This window comes from Coregonus clupeaformis, chromosome 6 (assembly GCF_020615455.1).
Source record: "Coregonus clupeaformis isolate EN_2021a chromosome 6, ASM2061545v1, whole genome shotgun sequence".
Classification (NCBI taxonomy): domain Eukaryota; kingdom Metazoa; phylum Chordata; class Actinopteri; order Salmoniformes; family Salmonidae; genus Coregonus; species Coregonus clupeaformis.
Window position 1 is genome coordinate 6,495,423 of NC_059197.1, and position 18,946 is coordinate 6,514,368.

Genomic DNA, 18,946 nt, shown 5'->3' on the forward strand with positions numbered 1-18,946 from the left:
AGCATATCCCAATTTAGGTCACCAAGCAGTACGAACTCTGAGGATAAATGGGGGGCAATCAATTCACATATGGTGTCCAGGGCACAGCTGGGGGCTGAGGTGGGTCTGTAGCAAGCGGCAACAGTGAGAGACTTATTTCTGGAAAGGTGGATTTTTTGAAGTAGAAGCTCAAACTGTTTGGGCACAGACCTGGATAGTATGATAGAGCTCTGCAGGCTCTCTACCGTAGATTGCAACTCCACCCCCTTTGGCAGTTCTATCTAGACAGAAAATGTTATAGTTGGGGGTGGACATTTCAGAATTTTTGGTGGCCTTCCTAAGCCAGGATTCAGACACTGCTAGAACATCAAGGGTTGGCGGAGTGTGCTAACGCAGTGAATAACTCAAACTTAGGAAGGAGGCTTCTGATATTTACGTGCAGAAAACCAAGGCTTTTACGGTTACAGAAGTCAACAAATGATAGCTCCTGGTGAGTAGGAGTGATACTGGGGGCTGCAGGGCCTGGGTTAACCTCTACATCACCAGAGGAACAGAGGAGGAGTAGAATAAGGATACGACTAAAGGCTTTAAGAACTGGTCTTCTAGTGCGTTGGGTACAGAGAATAAAGGGGGCAGATTTCCGGGCGTTGTAGAAAAGATTCAGGGCATTATGTACAGAAAAGGATATGGAAGGATATGAGTACAGTTGAGGTAAACCTAAGCGTTGAGTAACAATGAAAGAGATAGCATCACTGGAAGCACCGATTGAGCCGGTCTCGGCGTGTATGGGGGGTGGAACAAAGGAACTATTTGAGGCAGTTTGAGAGGGACTTGGGGTTCTACAGTGAAATTGTATAATAAGAACTAACCCAAATAGCAATAGGCAAGGCATATTGACATGGGAGAGAGGCATAAAGCAATCACAGGTGCTATTAGAGAGAGCTAAGACAACAACTGGTAATGGCGATAAAGTTTGGGCTGAGGCTGAGGCTAAACAGAATAAACAGGACAGGGTACCGTGTAAAGGAACAGTCCAGCAGGCATCAGCTGTGCAGCTGAGTGATCATGAGGTCCAGTGAACAGCAATATGTGAGTCCGAGAGCAGTTCAAATTGGTGCTTCAGCACAGCGAGCAGGAAGCACAGTTGTAGTTTGCGTGTGCTAGCGGGCCGGGGCTAGCAGATGGATCTTCGTGGTCGACATCGTAACGGGAAGCCTGTTGAAACCACATCAGACGATTTCGTCGGCAAACCAGTCGTGTTGGATCGGCGGGGCTCAGTGTCAACACTAGGAGGTCCCATCCGGTTGACAGAGAGGTAGATAGCCGGGAGATGGGCCTGGCTCGAGGCTAGCTCAAGGCCAACTGGTGCTTGCTAAGGGGCAATGGTAATTAGCCAACAACAGGTTGCAGCTAGCTGGTTGCGATGATCCACCGCTAGAGGTGGGGTTGGAGGAAACAAGGCAGCGCAGCGTGAATTCCATCTTCTGGTTGGCTCTCTCCGCCTGTCCATTAGATTGGGGGTAAAATCCAGATGTCAGACTGACTGTAGCTCCAATGGCCAAACAGAGGGATTTCCAGACAGCAGAGGTGAACTGAGGGCCACGGTCGGAAACTATGTCACTGGGCAATCTGTGGACCCTGAAAACCTCCCTAACCAGGATCTTGGACGTCTCAGAGGCAGAGGGAAGCTTGGAGATGGGCACAAAGTGGGCGAACTTGCTGAATCTGTCCACAATAGTCAGAATGACCATGTTCCCCTCAGAAGAGGGTAACCCAGTGACAAAGTCCAGGGTCAGATGCGACCATGGTCGCCGGGGGATCGGTAGGGGGTGAAGAAGTCCAGAGCTGGGCCGATTGGCACTCTTGTTCTGCGCACAAACTGGACAGGCAGCAACAAACCTCCGAGTATCTTCTCCCATGGCAGGCCACCAAAATCGTCTGCGTAGAAGCGCCATCGTCCGAGCCACGCCAGGGTGACAAGCCATCTTGCTGGCGTGGGACCATTGGAGGACAGCCGAACGGACCGACTCAGGCACAACCAACCGACTGGGTGGACCGTTACCGGGGCCGGGCTGCGTCCGAAGGGCCGCCATAACCTCCTCCTCAATCCTCCACATAACGGCTCCCACGACAAGGTTCCGGGGAAGAATCGTCTCAGTCTTGGCATCCGGGACAAGGCGTCCGCCTTGCCGTTCTTAGACCCCGGTCGGAACGTCAAGGAAAAATTAAAGTGTCCAAAAAACAACGACCACCTGGCCTGACGGGAGTTGAGACGTTTAGCCGATTGCACGTAAGCAAGATTCTTGTGGTCAGTCCAGACAACAAACGGTTGCTCCGCCCCCTCCAACCAGTGGTGCCACTCCTCCAAGGCAAGTTTCACCGCGAGGAGCTCCCGGTTACCCACATCGTAGTTCCTCTCCGCAGACGAAAGGCAGCGACGAGTAGTAGGCGCAGGGATGGAGTTTACCGTCAGTGGAGCATCGCTGGGACAGGATGGCGCCAACCCCCACATCAGACGCATCCACTTCAACGACAAACTGACGGGCAGTGTCAGGTTGAAAGAGAATCGGAGCGTTGGTGAATCGCCTCTTCTAATCCAGAAATGCTCGGTCCGCCTCAGGATTCCAACTGAAGGTTCTGGTACTAGAAGTCAGGGCAGTTAAAGGAGCGGCCACATGGCTGTAATCACGGATAAATCTACGATAGAAATTCGCAAACCCCAGAAACATCTGGAGCTGCAATCTCGTACCGGGCTGGGCCCAATCCAGAACCGCCCTAACCTTCTCTTGGTCCATCCTAATCTCTTCCCTGGAGATGATGTACTCGAGGAAGGATGTAGTGTGGGCGTGAAATTCACACTTCTCGGCCTTCACAAACAGGCGATTCTCCAACAATCGCTGCAGAACCTGCTTGACATGCTGGACGTGGCTGGAAAGCTCCTTAGAGAAGATAAGAATGTCATCCAGGTAAACGAACACAAAAAGACCGATCATATCTCTCAGGACGTCATTCACCATACTCTGGAACACTGCTGGGGCATTGGTCAGTCCAAACAGCATCACCTGATACTCGAAATGACCCATCGTTGTATTGAAACCAGTCAACCACTCGTCCCCCTCTCTGATCCGGACCAGATGATACGCATTGCGTAGGTCCAGCTTGGTGAACACAGTAACACCCTGTAAGGAGTCGAAAGCAGAGCTCATCAAGGGCAGGGGATACTTGTTCTTGACCGTGATATCATTCAACCCCCGATAATCAATACAAGGTCGAAGAGAGCCATCCTTTTTACTCACAAAGAAAAATCCTGCCCCCAGGGGTGATGACGTGGGATGAATGAGACCAGCAGCTAGGGACTCCTTTATGTAGGTCTCCAAAGCCTCACGTTCAGGTCGGGAGATGCTGTATAACCGTCCCTTGGGATAGGCAGCTCCAGGGAACAGGTTTATGGCACAATCATATGGTCGGGTGGGGAGGGAGTGACAGAGCCCTCTGCTTACTGAACACTTCCCCAAATCGTGATATGTTTCGGGGAACCAGGGACAAATCTGGTGGGTTAGCCTCAATGACCTGACTGGGAACAGAATGGGAACAGGCAGTCTTGAGGCAGTTAGCATGACAATCAATGCTCCAACTAGTTACCTTGCCAGTCACCCAATCGAACGTGGGATTGTGTTCTTTCAGCCAGGGGTAACCAAGGACCAGAGGAACATGGGGAGAAGGCAGAATGAAGAATGAGATAACCTCAGAATGATTCCCTGACAACAGCATCTTAACCGGTTCAGTCCTCATCGTGATACGTGCCAGCCTACTGCCGTTCAGAGTGGTAGCTTCAATGGCTTCCGGTAATCGCTCCTTGGGAAGCCCCAGCTGTTCCACCACGTCGGCATCAATAAAGCTGCCATCGGCACCTGAATCGAAGAAAGCGTTAATCGCTAAACTCTGATTCCTGTTCATGAGGGTAGCCGGGAAACGGGGTCTGACAGGGGTATTGAGAGGTTGAAACCGGCTCGCTAAAAGTCCTCCCAAACTTAGCGAGCCGGGCAGTTTGACGGCCGCTGGGAGCAAGTGGAGATGTAATGTCCCGAACTCCCACAGTAGAGGCAGCGGTTGGTCTCATGTCTATGTTGGCACTCCTCCTTGGTTAACCCGTGCCGCCCCACTTGCATGGGTTCAGAATCTGGAGGCAGGACCTCTCCACTAATCCCGTGTGGTGGACAATGATCGACGCGTTCTGGTCCACCTCCTGACCCGACTGGGAACCGAGAAGCTGATTGATTGGACGGGCCCCATTGCTTCTCCCTCCTTCTCTCTTGAACTCTGTTATCCACCCGAATAGACAAAGCTACCAAACTGTCCAGGTCACTAGGCTCCGGATAGGAGATCAACTCATCCTTGAGTTGCTCCGACAACCCCTGATAAAAGGCTGCTTGCAATGACTCTTCATTCCACCCACTCTCCACAGCCAATGTCCTGAATTCGATTACGAAGTCGGCAACTCTGCGAGCTCCTTGGCGAAGAGAAAACAGGTGCTTAGCTGCGTCCTTACCTCGGACTGGATGGTCAAACAGCTTCCTCATCTCTGCCGTGAACTCCTGGTATGACGCCATGCAGGTGTCCTGTCGTTCCCATACGGCTGAAGCCCACTCCAGGGCTCTACCACGCAGCAATTCAATAACAAAGGCTATCCTAGCCTTGTCTGTGGCGTAAGAGTGGGGCTGTAGATCGAACACTAATCCACACTGCATAAGAAAGGAACGGCATCTTCCCAAATCCCCTTCATACTTATCAGGCGTCGGAACCTTGGGCTCACGGAAGGGCACAGCTCCAGAAGCGGCAGGCTAGAGGGGTGAAACCGGTGGTGGATTCTCCACCGGCAAACTGAGCTGAGCCTGGATCTTCGTCAGACTGGTAGAAAGGTTCCGAACCGACAACGCTATCTCCTTTAGCGCCGTGCTGTGTTGTCCCAACATCTTTTCCTGATGGGTAATGGCATGGCGAACAGAATCCAGGTCCGCTGGGTTCATTTCTGGCCGGATCGTTCTGTCACGGTTCACTACGACAGAACCCAGAAGCAGACCAGGACGAGGTGAGTTGAACGAAGGTGAGTATTTATTAACAGATTCAAAAAAGATGCAGAGTAATCCAGGAGATGGAGCGGTCGGCGGAGATGAGTTGGTGCAGGTGAAGTGGCAGATCCAATGATGGCACGGCAGCCGCCGACAACCAGGCAGGGGTTGGGTGAAGGTCCCGGGAGAATGATGTTCATGGCTAAAGATCCGGCAGGGAATGGATGTCAGGTCAGAGCTTATGAAGGGGTGATGATCAGGACCAGGTGTGCCGAAGCTGATGAGAAGCAGGTGCGGGTAATCGAGAGATCACCCGCCTAGCAACGTCGCCCGGCAACCGGACAGGGTGCGTTCAGGAACCTTCAGGAAACAGGAGATTCAGAGCAGAAAAACGGCAACACAGGCAGGAACAGACTCCGGACGCAGGGTTCATGACAACAATACCATTTAGATCTGCTTATGGTAACATATTCTTATACTTATTGCATAGGCTACTTTGAGAGAAAAACATTATTTAACTGTGAATTTTAAATACACAATACACAACTCATTACATTGTAGATGACAGTTGATGTAAGAGGTACACAACAGTCTTCATATAGGAGGCTAATTCAGTTGCCTGTAATGGACATTGTTGTAGTGAGAAACAATGGTTATGTGGAGATGCTACTTACCGACACTGACATGTTGAGCTCCAGCATTGAAGCAGTGATGTAGGCCGTCAGTGTGACTTCATCTGTCACCCCACCCTACAAAACAATGTCAAAATACTAAAACGTGTATAAACTGTATTTAGCCTGATACAATTCTGTTGAAATCATCATTCACAATTTTATGGCTGGTCTGACAAGACATACAACTACATCTTCTTACATCTTCTATCAGTTTATTATCAATATAAATACCTTTATTCTGTTATTAAAGAGATTCCCCAATTTGATGAAACAGCCATGTTTGCCTTGTCGACGTTCTAACCAAGTCTTGGATTGCTCAATTTTTGCCGGGTCAATATAGATGAAAGACTGTGCTTTGCCAAAGGATCTCAAGACAAAAGCAGTCAGCCTGAGGAAAGAGAACTTGATTTGAATGTCCCGTCATAATACCCACATAAGGTTGTCATAAACAATGACAGCTTATTTTAACTTATGTCACATCCATGGTCTCCCTGTCAGAGACAATACCATAATACTTAATTGAAACAGACACAGTTATAATGTGTTTACCAGTAGGTGAAAAACACAATACTCACCAAGTGTTGCCCGAGCCAAATGTGTTGTATGCACCATCAAAATGCTTGTAGTTCAGCTGCCTTTGGTAACCTGTCGGCGTGTTTTTAGAGTGAACAACAAAGAGACCATGTGTTTTTTATAGTCACTGAGTGTGTGCCCCAAATGGCACCCTATTCCCTATAAAGTACACAACTTTTGACAGGAAAAAATGAGTGCGCTATTTAGGGAATAGGCAGGGTTGGGTAGATTACTTTCTAAAGGTAAACCGTTACAGTTACTAGTTGCCTGTCCAAAACTGTAATCAGTTACTCCCCAACCCTTGGGGTGCCATTTGGGATGCAGCCTCAATATTCTCTGATCAAATGATTTCAGTGGGGAAACATCTGGAAGTCCCTACATGTGTCAGTGATGCTCTGTTGATAAGACACTGTGATGTCATCTATGCTGGAGCGCTATCATTTACATGATAGCAGGGTCGTAGTCATTAGGGCACACTGTGGTGAAACTTTTTTTTAAATTATTCAACGGAAAACAAACAAAGGGGCTCTTATTGGACAAATCCAGCCCTGTTTTCTTCCGTTTGGTTTCTAATCAATACGATCCATATTTTGAGGGACTCTCTTACCACTAGTGAGGAACTTGGTAGCCTTGTCTCGAATTGCTGGAGTGAGCTGCTCTGTGTTCCTCAGGTACTCCAGGATGTAGATATTGGGGGCTAGGAGGGCCATATTCTGCTCTCCACACCCATATGGCATCTGCAACAGTCCATCCAGGTTCTTGAGGGCCCGACCCAGGATTTCCCCTACAGAGAAACATGGGACTTCCGTAAGACTGTCCTCTATAGCAAACAGCAGCATTATCACTGGAGAAGGGTTGCTTTTCCCACCACTATGCCTATCTAAACTCACTACGCCTCTCTAAACAATACAATGGTTTATTTTACCCAGGACTGAGAGGGACATTCGATCAGATCCATCTGTGACAGGTTAAAGGACATATTCATAGCCTGTTATACACCAAAAAGTATTAGTAAGTTCATGGTATGTAAGGATCTTATAATATCTAAGGTTAAAAAGATCATGCATCCAGTACTTGTTCATAGAGATTGATAAAATTCATAAATGTGTTAAAATCCGTCAAGTGTAAAAGGGTAAATATTGTAAGAGGAATGTGTAAACGTTATATTGACTACTTTATTTTGTGGTGCCTAATTTAAGGGTAAAAGTGTTAATCTGTGATCTACTAAATGCTCTTAATCTATGAGCCTGAGATCGATTGCTCTGGTCTCCACCCAACTTTCTGGGGAAATCGCGGTCTTTTTCTCATTACACTAAAGTTTTCAGTGAGGAAACATAACTGCGTCACTTTCGTGATTATTTCTCCCCTTTTTCAGGTACGTTATTGAGATAAAACGAGTTAATTTGAATGTAATAACTTGCTAACATGTCAAGAGAGTTTAAGGTATGTGTTAGTAACATCTTGAGTAAGTTAGAGTTAAGTTGAAGGGAGTACTAGGTGCGTGTGTGAGTGAAACCTGCTTGGTTGCAGCGAAATAGCTTCGTACTGAGAGTAGCTGCCATTTTATGCTAATTGTGAATGAACATGTGCGTTGTTAATAATATATTTTGGGGTTATTTGTATAATGTGTTTGAATACTTTGTTGACATGGTTGATAAATGTAGTTATGGGTTACTGAGCTAAAGCTACTTTGTGTTTGACAGTTATATTGAAACATTTGTATATGTTTTAGTGAATTACAGTTTATGCTGTTGTGACTTGAATAAGCTTTGTACCCTACAAAACTCTGGTTCCTGTAGATCTGTTGTTCTGTAAAATGTGGTATTTTTGTAAAAGCATTACACTAAAGTTTTCAGTGAGGAAACATAACTGCGTCACTTTCGTGATTATTTCTCCCCTTTTTCAGGGGCGTAACATTTTGGAGGCTCCGCTGAGATTGCTGCTCAGATGTCCGGCTTCCACATCCTGGTCGCTGAATTCCGAGCCAGCTAAATCCCTACATAAAAACCCAGGCAGGCTGCAGTGAGGAAAGTGTTGCTGTTCGAGGGGAGCTGGAAGTTGGGGGTTAAGTACGTGTCAACTGAGGCCGTTGAGAGACCATCAGAGACAGTAAGGACCATCTAATTCAGAGTCAACTCCTGCACAGTAAAGGTTCCTCCTGTCCTGTCAACATGACAACCGCCTTGGAAGAACTACAGGAAGAGGTAGTAGGAGAATTGCACACCCTGACTAAAGACAAGTTACTAGACGTATGTGATTTCCTTGACATATCAGGCGAACAGAGAAGAGTTGTTCAAGACAAATCCCGCATATCATTGATGACTCACATTATGATGTTCCTTGAAAGAGAGGAAGTTGCAGAGTTAGAAGATGGCGGCATGTCGGAATTATTGCTACTTAAAGACAAAATTACAGAGATGATCAGTGGCATAGATAGCAAGACAGGGCAAACTGACCATGATATTGAAACAGCCAGAACACATCACAGAATAGAGGGACTGAGAACTGTAACCCCACAACAAGGGGTGGGAACTGAGCAGAGTACTGCAGACAAAGCCAGTGATTCTCTGCGCCAGCCCCAACCCCCTGCCCATCTTCAGAGGAGCATGCAGCTCTCACCCAGTGCACAGCCCGGCTCATACTGGCGCAAAGAGTTAAAAATTTCTGGGCAGATAGGTGAACCGGGCCAGAAAGATAAACTGACTTTTTCCAGCCTTGCCCATCAGATTGAGAATGGACTTAACAGAGGCTATCCTGAGGTAGAAATAGTAGACGCAGTAATCAGGGCTATTTCTCCAGGCTCACAGCTATGCAGCTACTTGGAAGGTAAACCCCAGCTAACTCTTCCCACACTTAGATGCATCCTGCGTTCCCACTTCCAAGAGAAGAGTGCAACAGAGCTTTACAAACAGCTAGCTTCAGAAGCACAGCATAGCAAGGAGACCCCTCAAAGCTTCCTGATGCGCGTCTTAGATTTGAGGCAGAAAGTACTATTTGCGTCCCAGGAGTCAGAATCAGGGCTTAAGTATGACCCTGCTCTAGTCCAGCGCATGTGTTTACACACAGTCCTTACAGGTCTCCAGAGTGACAGTATCAGGATAGACATGCAGCCTCTCCTGCTTGATAGCGAAACATCAGATGAGGTTTTGCTAGAGAAGCTTAACATTGCTTGTGCTAATGAGATAGAAAGACGAAACAAAAAGCGTTTTAATGCCCCACAGCCTGCTACAACTGTAAGTGTAGTCCAGTTAGAAGATACGCCATCTGCAAAGTGTCCTGTGAAGGAAGCCAAAGCTAAGATACCCGCAGAACTGTTAACAGAGTTAGCTGAACTTAAGACAGGTGTAGCTTCCCTAAAAGGTCTCAGTGCAGAGATTTCTCAGATTAAGGAGACATTACAGCAGCCTATGTTTCAGTCATCGCCTTATGCCCATGCCCCGCTTCCAGTTAGGAGGCCAGATAGGGACCCCAGCCACCTGTTTCCCAGCAGCAGTATTACAGCAACTACAGTCAGCCCCAAGCACCTGACCCTGCGCAGTATCAATATGCACCTAACCTGTATACCAACCGCTCTGCTCAAGCTCCAAGGAGGTGTTTTGTCTGCCAGCAGGCCAGAACAGATGCACGCTGCACACACTGCTTCCGATGTGGGAGTGGAGAACATTTTCAAGCTGGATGTAAAATCCGGGAGTCAGACCATCCAAAGAGGCCCCTTTAAACGGGGAAGGGTTACCGCTGAGGGACAAGTGTTAACCGTAGCTACCAAAAAGTCCCAGAAATGTGCAAATTGTGCCAGAGAAGAGTCATTTGAGAACCTGAAACAATGTTCATCATGTAAAGAGACACTGTACTGTTCCAAAGGATGTCAAAACCAACATTGGACTAAACATAAGGAAAAATGCACTCACCTGAAAATTGACTCTACCTGTGAAAAGCTTTCCTGTACAGAAGAAAATGCCCACTCTTTACCATCCCTAGCTCAAGGTTGCCACCCCCATAAGGTCACCTCGCTAGTCGGTAGACAGTGCCTTGTTGAGTGTCACCTGAATCGCCACCACCTCCAAGCTCTATGGGACACAGGCTCTCAGGTATCGGTCATTGATGAACGATGGAAAGCGGAATCTCTCCCAAACGCAAGGCTGAGGGATGTTTCAGAAATTCTGGACTCACCTGATGATCTAAGATTGACGGCAGCAAATGGGACTGAAATGCCGTACCTGGGATGGATTGAAACAACTTTTCGGGCTAGCCTCTGAAACTGACCAAACGAAGGAACTGATCATCCCAGTGCTGGTAATGAAAGGCTGTCACCTATCTCATCCCATCATAGGTTTCAATGTTATTGAGCACATCCTGACAAGGACCGAAAAGACTAAACGGTACAGTACAGTAAAAAAGCTTTCCCAAGCCTCAAAATAAATAAGGTGAGGGCTTTTATACAGGCTGTTAGCGCAGAACAGACAGATGAATACGCAGTGAAAACCAAGAAAGAGAAGGTTGCTGTACCAAAACACAGTAGCGTTCAGATTGAGTGCCGGGTAGCTTCCCAGCCTTTCAAAGATGACATGACAATGCTTTTCCAGCCAGACCTGAACCCGCAGTGGCCAGATGAACTTGAGTTCTTTGACACACTAGTCAGAGTTAAGAAAGGTGTTTTTCCAGTTGTCATGCTTGATGTCTCTAACCCCACTGACCACGACATTGCCCTGCTAGGACGCACCATAATCGGTACAGTACAAACCATTATGACTGTGTTACCTGCCCAAGTCTTTGAAAAAGCTGTCACCCCAGCCACAGTGAATCACACCAGTGTTCAAACCCCATGTACTGCTACTGAACAGTGGGATCCACCAGTAGGTTTAAGTCACCTAACCGAAGAACAGAGAGAGGTTGTTAGGAAAATGCTTAGAGAAGACTGTCACTCCTTCTCCAGATCAGACAATGACATTGGCTGCATTGAACGATTGAAAATGACTATTTCTCTAAAGGACTCTGAACCAGTCAAGCGCACATACATGTCAGTGCCCAGGCCACTGTATCAGGAGATGAAGGGTTACCTTCATGACCTCATAGCCCAGGGGTTGGGTTAGGAAGTCAAACTCTTCATATTCTTCACCTGTCGTTTGCGTTAGGAAGAAGGGACGGGACCCTCCGGTTGTGTATAGATTACAGAGACCTGAACAGAAAGACACATCCCGACCGCCAGCCCATCCCTCGGGTCCAGGACATCATGGACAGTTTAGGTGGTAATTCCTGGTTCTCCCTTTTAGATCAGGGAAAAGCATATCACCAAGGGTTCATCTCTGAAGAAAGCAGATCACTGACAGCATTTGTGACCCCATGGGGACTCTATGAGTGGATACGTATGCCATTCGGCCTCATGAACGCTCCTGCAGCTTTTCAGCGTTGTATGGAGGAATGTTTGGAAGGGCTCCGGGACAACATCTGCATTCCTTATCTGGACGACACGCTAGTTTTCAGTAAAACTTTCGACAGCCATGTGAATGATGTGCAAAAGGTTTTGCAGCGTCTCAGAGAATATGGCATCAAACTCAAGCCAAGTAAGTGTGATCTCTTTAAACCCCAGGTCCGTTATTTGGGCAGAATAGTGTCTGCAGACGGCAGCAAAGTTGACCCAGCCGATTTTGAAGCAGTAAGAGCATTGAAAGAGATCAGACCACAGACTGTGGGCCAGCTCAGAAAAATGCTTGGTTTACTCACTTATTACAGACAGTACATCAAAGACTTTTCTAGGAGGGCCAGCTGTCTGTATGACCTCCTGAAAGCAGATTCAGAGAAAATACCTGACCACCCACGGAAAGCAAAAACAAAGAAAGTAAGTCATGTGGTGCCCTCAAACAAGCCAATCCTGTGGACTGACCAGCATCAACAGGCACTTGAACAGCTGATTGAGTGTCTGCTTCACCCACCAGTCTTAGGTTTCCCTGACTTCACTCAGCCATTTGTTGTACACACTGATGCGTCACACCAAGGCTTGGGAGCAGCTCTTTATCAAGAGCAAGATGGGAAGCTTAGGGTCATTGCTTATGGCTCTCGAACCTTAACAGCAGCTGAGAAGAACTATCACTACCACTCTGGCAAGCTAGAATTTCTAGCTCTAAAATGGGCAATCACTGATAAGTTCCATGATTATTTGTACTATGCTCCGACCTTCACTGTATACAGCGATAACAACCCGCTCAGCTACATTCTGTCTACTGCAAAACTGAACGCAATCACTTCCAGGTGGGTTGCAGAATTGGCTGATTTCCACTTTACAATAAAGTACAGGCCAGGCAGAGAGAACGGTGATGCAGATGCTTTGTCGAGGATGCCACTGGATGTAGAGTCACTGATGAGAGAATGTTCTGAGGAGCTTCCACCAGACACCATTGCCGCCACGATACAAGCAGTAGAGGTACAGAAAGAGCCTTTTGTGCCTTGGTCAATTTCAGCTGCATCTATGTCAGTATCAGCTGAAGGTGAGACAACTACAGCAACAATCAGCTCGATCCCAAAAGAGGGATAAGAGAGGCACAAGAGTCTGATCCGGTCATCCGTCCTGTGCTCGATTTCAAGCTGTCTGGTTCCAAACCGCCAGTTAAAGAGCAAAAGGAATTCAGTCCAAAGACAAAATGCCTATTCAGAGAATGGGACAAATTGACAATCGACAGTGATGGTATTCTTTACAGAATCACTACAGCCCGCAAGCAGTTAGTTCTACCAGAGCAGTACAAAGGTAAAGTGATGGAAGAGTTGCACAATAACATGGGACACCAAGGTACTGACCGCACTGTATCACTAGTACGTGACCGCTTCTTCTGGCCTTATATGCAATCTGACATCGAGCACTATGTGACTAAAACTTGTAGCTGTGTCAAGCAGAAAAAGCCAGGCCATGAAACAAGAGCTCCTCTGACAAACATTGTGACAACACAGCCATTTGAACTGGTATGTATAGATTTCCTCCATCTCGACAGATGCAAAGGGGGATATGAGTACATCCTCGTGATTGTTGATCATTTTACACGTTTCACTCAAGCCTACGCCACCACATCAAAGTCAGGAAAAACTGCTGCAAATCTCATCTTCAATGACTTTGCCCTGAAGTTTGGGTTCCCCCTCCCGCATCCACCATGACCAAGGGGGAGAATTCGAAAATCAGTTGTTCCATCAGTTAAAGAAACTCAGTGGCATGGCGGGGTCCAGAACAACACCCTACCACCCGATGGGGAACGGTCAAGTGGATCGAATGAACAGAACATTGTTGCAAATGCTAAAGACACTAACTGAGACACAAAAGTCAAACTGGAAGGAGTCTCTAAACAAACTGGTTTATGCCTATAACTGCACCCGTTACGAGTGACTGGCTATTCACCATTTTATCTTCTGTTTGGGAGATCACCCAGGCTTCCAGTTGATATGTTCTTTGGATTGTGCACAGAGGCAGGTTCCAGTAACCAGCGAGACTACGTGGAGAACTGGGAAACGAGGAATGGAAGAAGCATACGCCATTGCAAATGAAAATGCTCAGAAAGCTGCTGAAAGAAGTAAGAAGTACTATGACACTAAAGTTAGGAGTTCAGTGCTACAGCCTGGCGAGCGAAGTTCTGATTAAAAACCTGACACCAAGAGGAGGACCAGGCAAACTCCGTAACTATTGGGAAGATCAAATTCACACAGTAGTGAGACAAATGGGTTCAGACCTGCCGATTTATGAGTTGAGACCAGAAAAGGGTAGGGGACGCTCCCTGGTCCTGCACAGAAACCTGCTCATGTCCTGTGACTACTTACCTTTTGAGAGACAACCAGAAATGACTAAAGATGACAAAAGTAAGAAAAAGAGACATCAGCCTGGATCACAGCCTCTAGATTCTGATGAAGACAGCGGGGATGAATATGACCTTCATCATGAGCCGCTACAGGTCCCCACATCTCCTACAGTACCTGAGAGGTATGCTGAACCAGCGAGAGAGTCGGAAACAGACAGTTGCGGTGCCAGTTCCTGATACGCTACCAGCACAGCCTCTTGTTGAAAATCAGCTGGAGGAGAAAACAACAGTTAAAGAACTGCCTGCTGAGGAGATTAACTTGCCTGCTGAAAATGTGCCTGATGATCGTCCACTAAGTGCCTTTCCTTCATTAACTGCTGCTGCTGAACCTGAGGAACCAGCTTACCAGCTGCCACAAAGAGAGAGACACCCTCCAAGACGTATCACCTATGATCAGCTTGGTATCCCTTCCTGCTACAGTATCCAGCCACAGCCACAGTTGTTCCCTGTCTACCCTGCACCAGGACTGGTTCCATGGCTGCCATCACTACAGCGATATTACCTTCAGCCACCCTACATGTATGGACTTCAGCAAACTTGAGGCCACAGACAGAGTTGACATGTTTGACCATGGACTACTGACTGATTTCACAGACTTTCACGAGACAATTAGCAGACTATGCATATAGATCATTAAAACTGATGGACTGTTGACAATAGTATGAGAAAAGACTGCTTATGGACTGTTTATACAGCTGGTCAACAGATATGGACTGTGAATATAACTTCTTGGTTCTATTTGAACTGTGAACTTTGACCTCTGCTCAAGGACTATCTTACAGAAGAGGATTTTCTACGTCCAGTGCTTATAGACTGTTTAAGAAGACAATGTTGGTAATGTTGGGACAACATTTATTTTGTCGGGGAGAGTGTGACAGGTTAAAGGACATATTCATAGCCTGTTATACACTAAAAAGTATTAGTAAGTTCATGGTATGTAAGGATCTTAAAATATCTAAGGTTAAAAAGATCATGCATCCAGTACTTGTTCATAGAGATTGATAAAATTCATAAATGTGTTAAAATCCGTCAAGTGTAAAAGGGTAAATATTGTAAGAGGAATGTGTAAACGTTATATTGACTACTTTATTTTGTGGTGCCTAATTTAAGGGTAAAAGTGTTAATCTGTGATCTACTAAATGCTCTTAATCTATGAGCCTGAGATCGATTGCTCTGGTCTCCACCCAACTTTCTGGGGAAATCGCGGTCTTTTTCTCATTACACTAAAGTTTTCAGTGAGGAAACATAACTGCGTCACTTTCGTGATTATTTCTCCCCTTTTTCAGGTACGTTATTGAGATAAAACGAGTTAATTTGAATGTAATAACTTGCTAACATGTCAAGAGAGTTTAAGGTATGTGTTAGTAGCATCTTGAGTAAGTTAGAGTTAAGTTGAAGGGAGTACTAGGTGCGTGTGTGAGTGAAACCTGCTTGGTTGCAGCGAAATAGCTTCGTACTGAGAGTAGCTGCCATTTTATGCTAATTGTGAATGAACATGTGCGTTGTTAATAATATATTTTGGGGTTATTTGTATAATGTGTTTCGAATACTTTGTTGACATGGTTGATAAATGTAGTTATGGGTTACTGAGCTAAAGCTACTTTGTGTTTGACAGTTATATTGAAACATTTGTATATGTTTTAGTGAATTACAGTTTATGCTGTTGTGACTTGAATAAGCTTTGTACCCTACAAAACTCTGGTTCCTGTAGATCTGTTGTTCTGTAAAATGTGGTATTTTTGTAAAAGCATTACACTAAAGTTTTCAGTGAGGAAACATAACTGCGTCACTTTCGTGATTATTTCTCCCCTTTTTCAGGGGCGTAACACATCCACCACATTCTTGGGGAGTTGCAGTTCCACATCCTCTGTCAGAGCTTCTCCTATGGACACAGATGATAAGATGAATGGAGATGATCAGTTCAACCAAAGTGATGTCATGACTCTCCTGGCTGAGGATCCAAAGGCCTCAGATCAGCTAACAATGGAACATTATTTCTATCATCCGAATGTTAAGAATGGTCAGTGGGTACTTAAAGAACAATGATGTCATATTGTTTATTATTTTGTGATGTCAATAAGGATGGTATCAATAAATAACTGTAACTCGGAAAATGTACACATTCTATCTATCAAGTTTACACCCAAATGTTGTATAAAATATATGATTAAAGATGAGAGTATTTTGGTGAAGATAGGAATGTGATTTTAGTCTTCTAATGAGATAATTGTTTTTCATATAAACTTTTGCCCAGTCAGTAACCACGCCCCAAGGGAGCACAGACATTGTGTTGGCGTGATGGAACGCCCCCTTTTTACCCAAGGATAAAAAGCCTTGGTAACAAAATGTACATTTAGATCAGAAAGCGTGGATCTGTGGCTCTCATCAACACCTTCCCCATAGGAGTGATTGGTTTCTACAGAGAGACGACAAACAAAGACAGACACGTAAATACATTCATTAATTTTTCGCAGAATGTGCGGTGGTTAGGGTGCTAAGTATTCGGATTAATGTGGAGCGTAGTTTCTAAATGTTATACGATAAGTTTGACTCTCTTTGTCCCTCTCTCCCGCCTTCTTTATCTACCCCCCCTTTCCTTTGATAACCAAGCAGTCATGCTGTTGTTTGTCCGCTAGGGAACTTTTCTCATGTATTAAGTATGTATGTACTCTGTGTTATTATTTAGTTAGCTAGTAAATAAATAATTAAGCAAATTTGTGTATTGCTGACTCATAAGTAAGGTTGGGGTTCTTGCGGATCCAAGGATTATGCAACGTTCAGAATGAGACTGATATGAGGTAATGATTAATAAGTGACTGTTATCGATATAAAACATATGTATATTTTAGAGTTACATTCGGGAGATGGTAACTCTATAAACAACTTCTTCCGTGGTGCCCCAAATCCTAATGAGTTAATTGTTACATGATTAATTTAATCGAGTGACAATTAAACATAGTTAGTTGATTCAATAAATAACAGTCATCACATTAATAAAATTCAGTTCACTACATTGAACATTCAAAGTTCATGCATTACTGACCAGTTGGACATAGCAACCAGTTGTAGGTGTCGGTCCTCTCTGTTCCCTCCGCCTGAGAGGAGAGGAGATTATTTTCAGTCAAAGGCAGTTACACTAGATGGTATCTGTACAGCAGTAAGTTTCACCACAGCAGTAGACTACATACCTTCACCAGCAGGCTATGTGTGACTGTGTCGATGCGTCCTCTCTCTGGTACGTTCACAATTTCATTGTCACATGCAGCGTGGGACTGGACATCCTCTGCACTAACGGACACGTTCAAATCCCCTACACACACATTGACAGACAGAGTGCAGCACAGGTTACACAACATCCAATACGGTGACTGAGAGTACACAACTCAGGTTGACATCCATTCTGCTGTTTGAACGGTTGAATGAAGACTGATGACTTACCCAGGACAGATGGTGCCATTGTCCAACTGAAGGTCTTTTGTCCATTGGCACACAAGCATGATGAGTACTGGACATCATTCAAGGGTGTGAGAGTGTAGTCTAAGTAGTGAGCCGGAGTCACAGAAACCTGCCAAATAGGAACAATTTAAACAAAACATGGAAAACCCAAGAATGATACCCTGGATCTACATTTTAAAAAAAATAAACACTGACTAGATAAACTGCAACAAAACAAAACACAAGATTTTAAACAACTTAAGAAACAACTCAAGAAACGATCATGATGCAGTGCCGTACCATGATGCACTTGGACAGGTAGTTGACTGACTAGATAAACTGTAGTTGAACACAGTGGCCTTCAGCTCAAAGTGCTCTCCACGGATGATGGAGTAGGGCAGGGTGAACTCTAGGAAGAAGGGCTGGAAGACAGTGATCTCCACCGGAGGAGCCAGACCGAAGCCACCAGGGGCCAGGCAGAATGCCTCTGTCTCCCAGGTGGTGATGGTGTCTGGGACTGTAAGGGGCATGTATGCTGTTCCAGATTCCCTGTACAGAGGTCAGAGTTCAAACAGAAAGCCACTAAGTGAAAATAGGTAAATTGAGCCACACTTGTCTCTAGAAAACCATACATAAAATTCATAATTTGACCAAATATTTTGGAAGAGGTCATCATTTCATGGAGCCTGTAAAGGAAGAACCCACATGGAAAAAGTGGTAAGCAAGTTAGGTAAAAAAAAAAAGATTTTCACCAAGTCAAATTAATTTATTGTGTTAGAGGTTTCATGATCATTGTATCTAAACCAAAGTAGATAATTCAAATTGTTCTATGCATCATTTGGGGTCTCTATAAGATTCAATTTGAGGTCCTAAACCTAGCATGAACGTGTATCGTTGTAGCTGTGTGGGCTAATATAGTCCAAATATTTGCCTTGGGGTAAGTTAAGCCAATGGTTAAGCCAATAGAGAGCAATAGTAATGGTGTATTTATGTAGGCACTAACTCCTCAATGGTTTGTTGGACAAAGCCTATGGGAAAATGAATGGAGTTTTTGCAGGGTTTTTGGATAAACAAAAATAAGGTCTGTGGTAAAAACAGGTTTAGGAGATTTTATGTTTTGTTCTATGAGATAATCTTCATCAGCTAACGTCATTTTTTGTGAACTTTGAAGCATTTATGTAATTTAAAAAATCACATTAAGCACAAAGGCATCATCATTCATAAATGTCATGTTAACTGACTGATATTATCTCATAGAACACAACGTATAAGATCTCCTAAACCTGTGTTAACGTCAGACCTTATTTTCTGCGTTTATCCCAAAACCCTATTCTTTCCCCATTCATTTTCCCCATTTGAATGGCTGAACGAACCAGAGACAACT

The 18,946-nt window shown here is 45.3% G+C and overlaps 1 pseudogene; it reads right to left on the bottom strand.

Annotated features, from left to right (window-relative positions):
* The window catches only part of LOC121567566, a 192,775-nt pseudogene that overhangs the window by 11,761 nt on the left and 162,068 nt on the right, over positions 1-18,946 (bottom strand).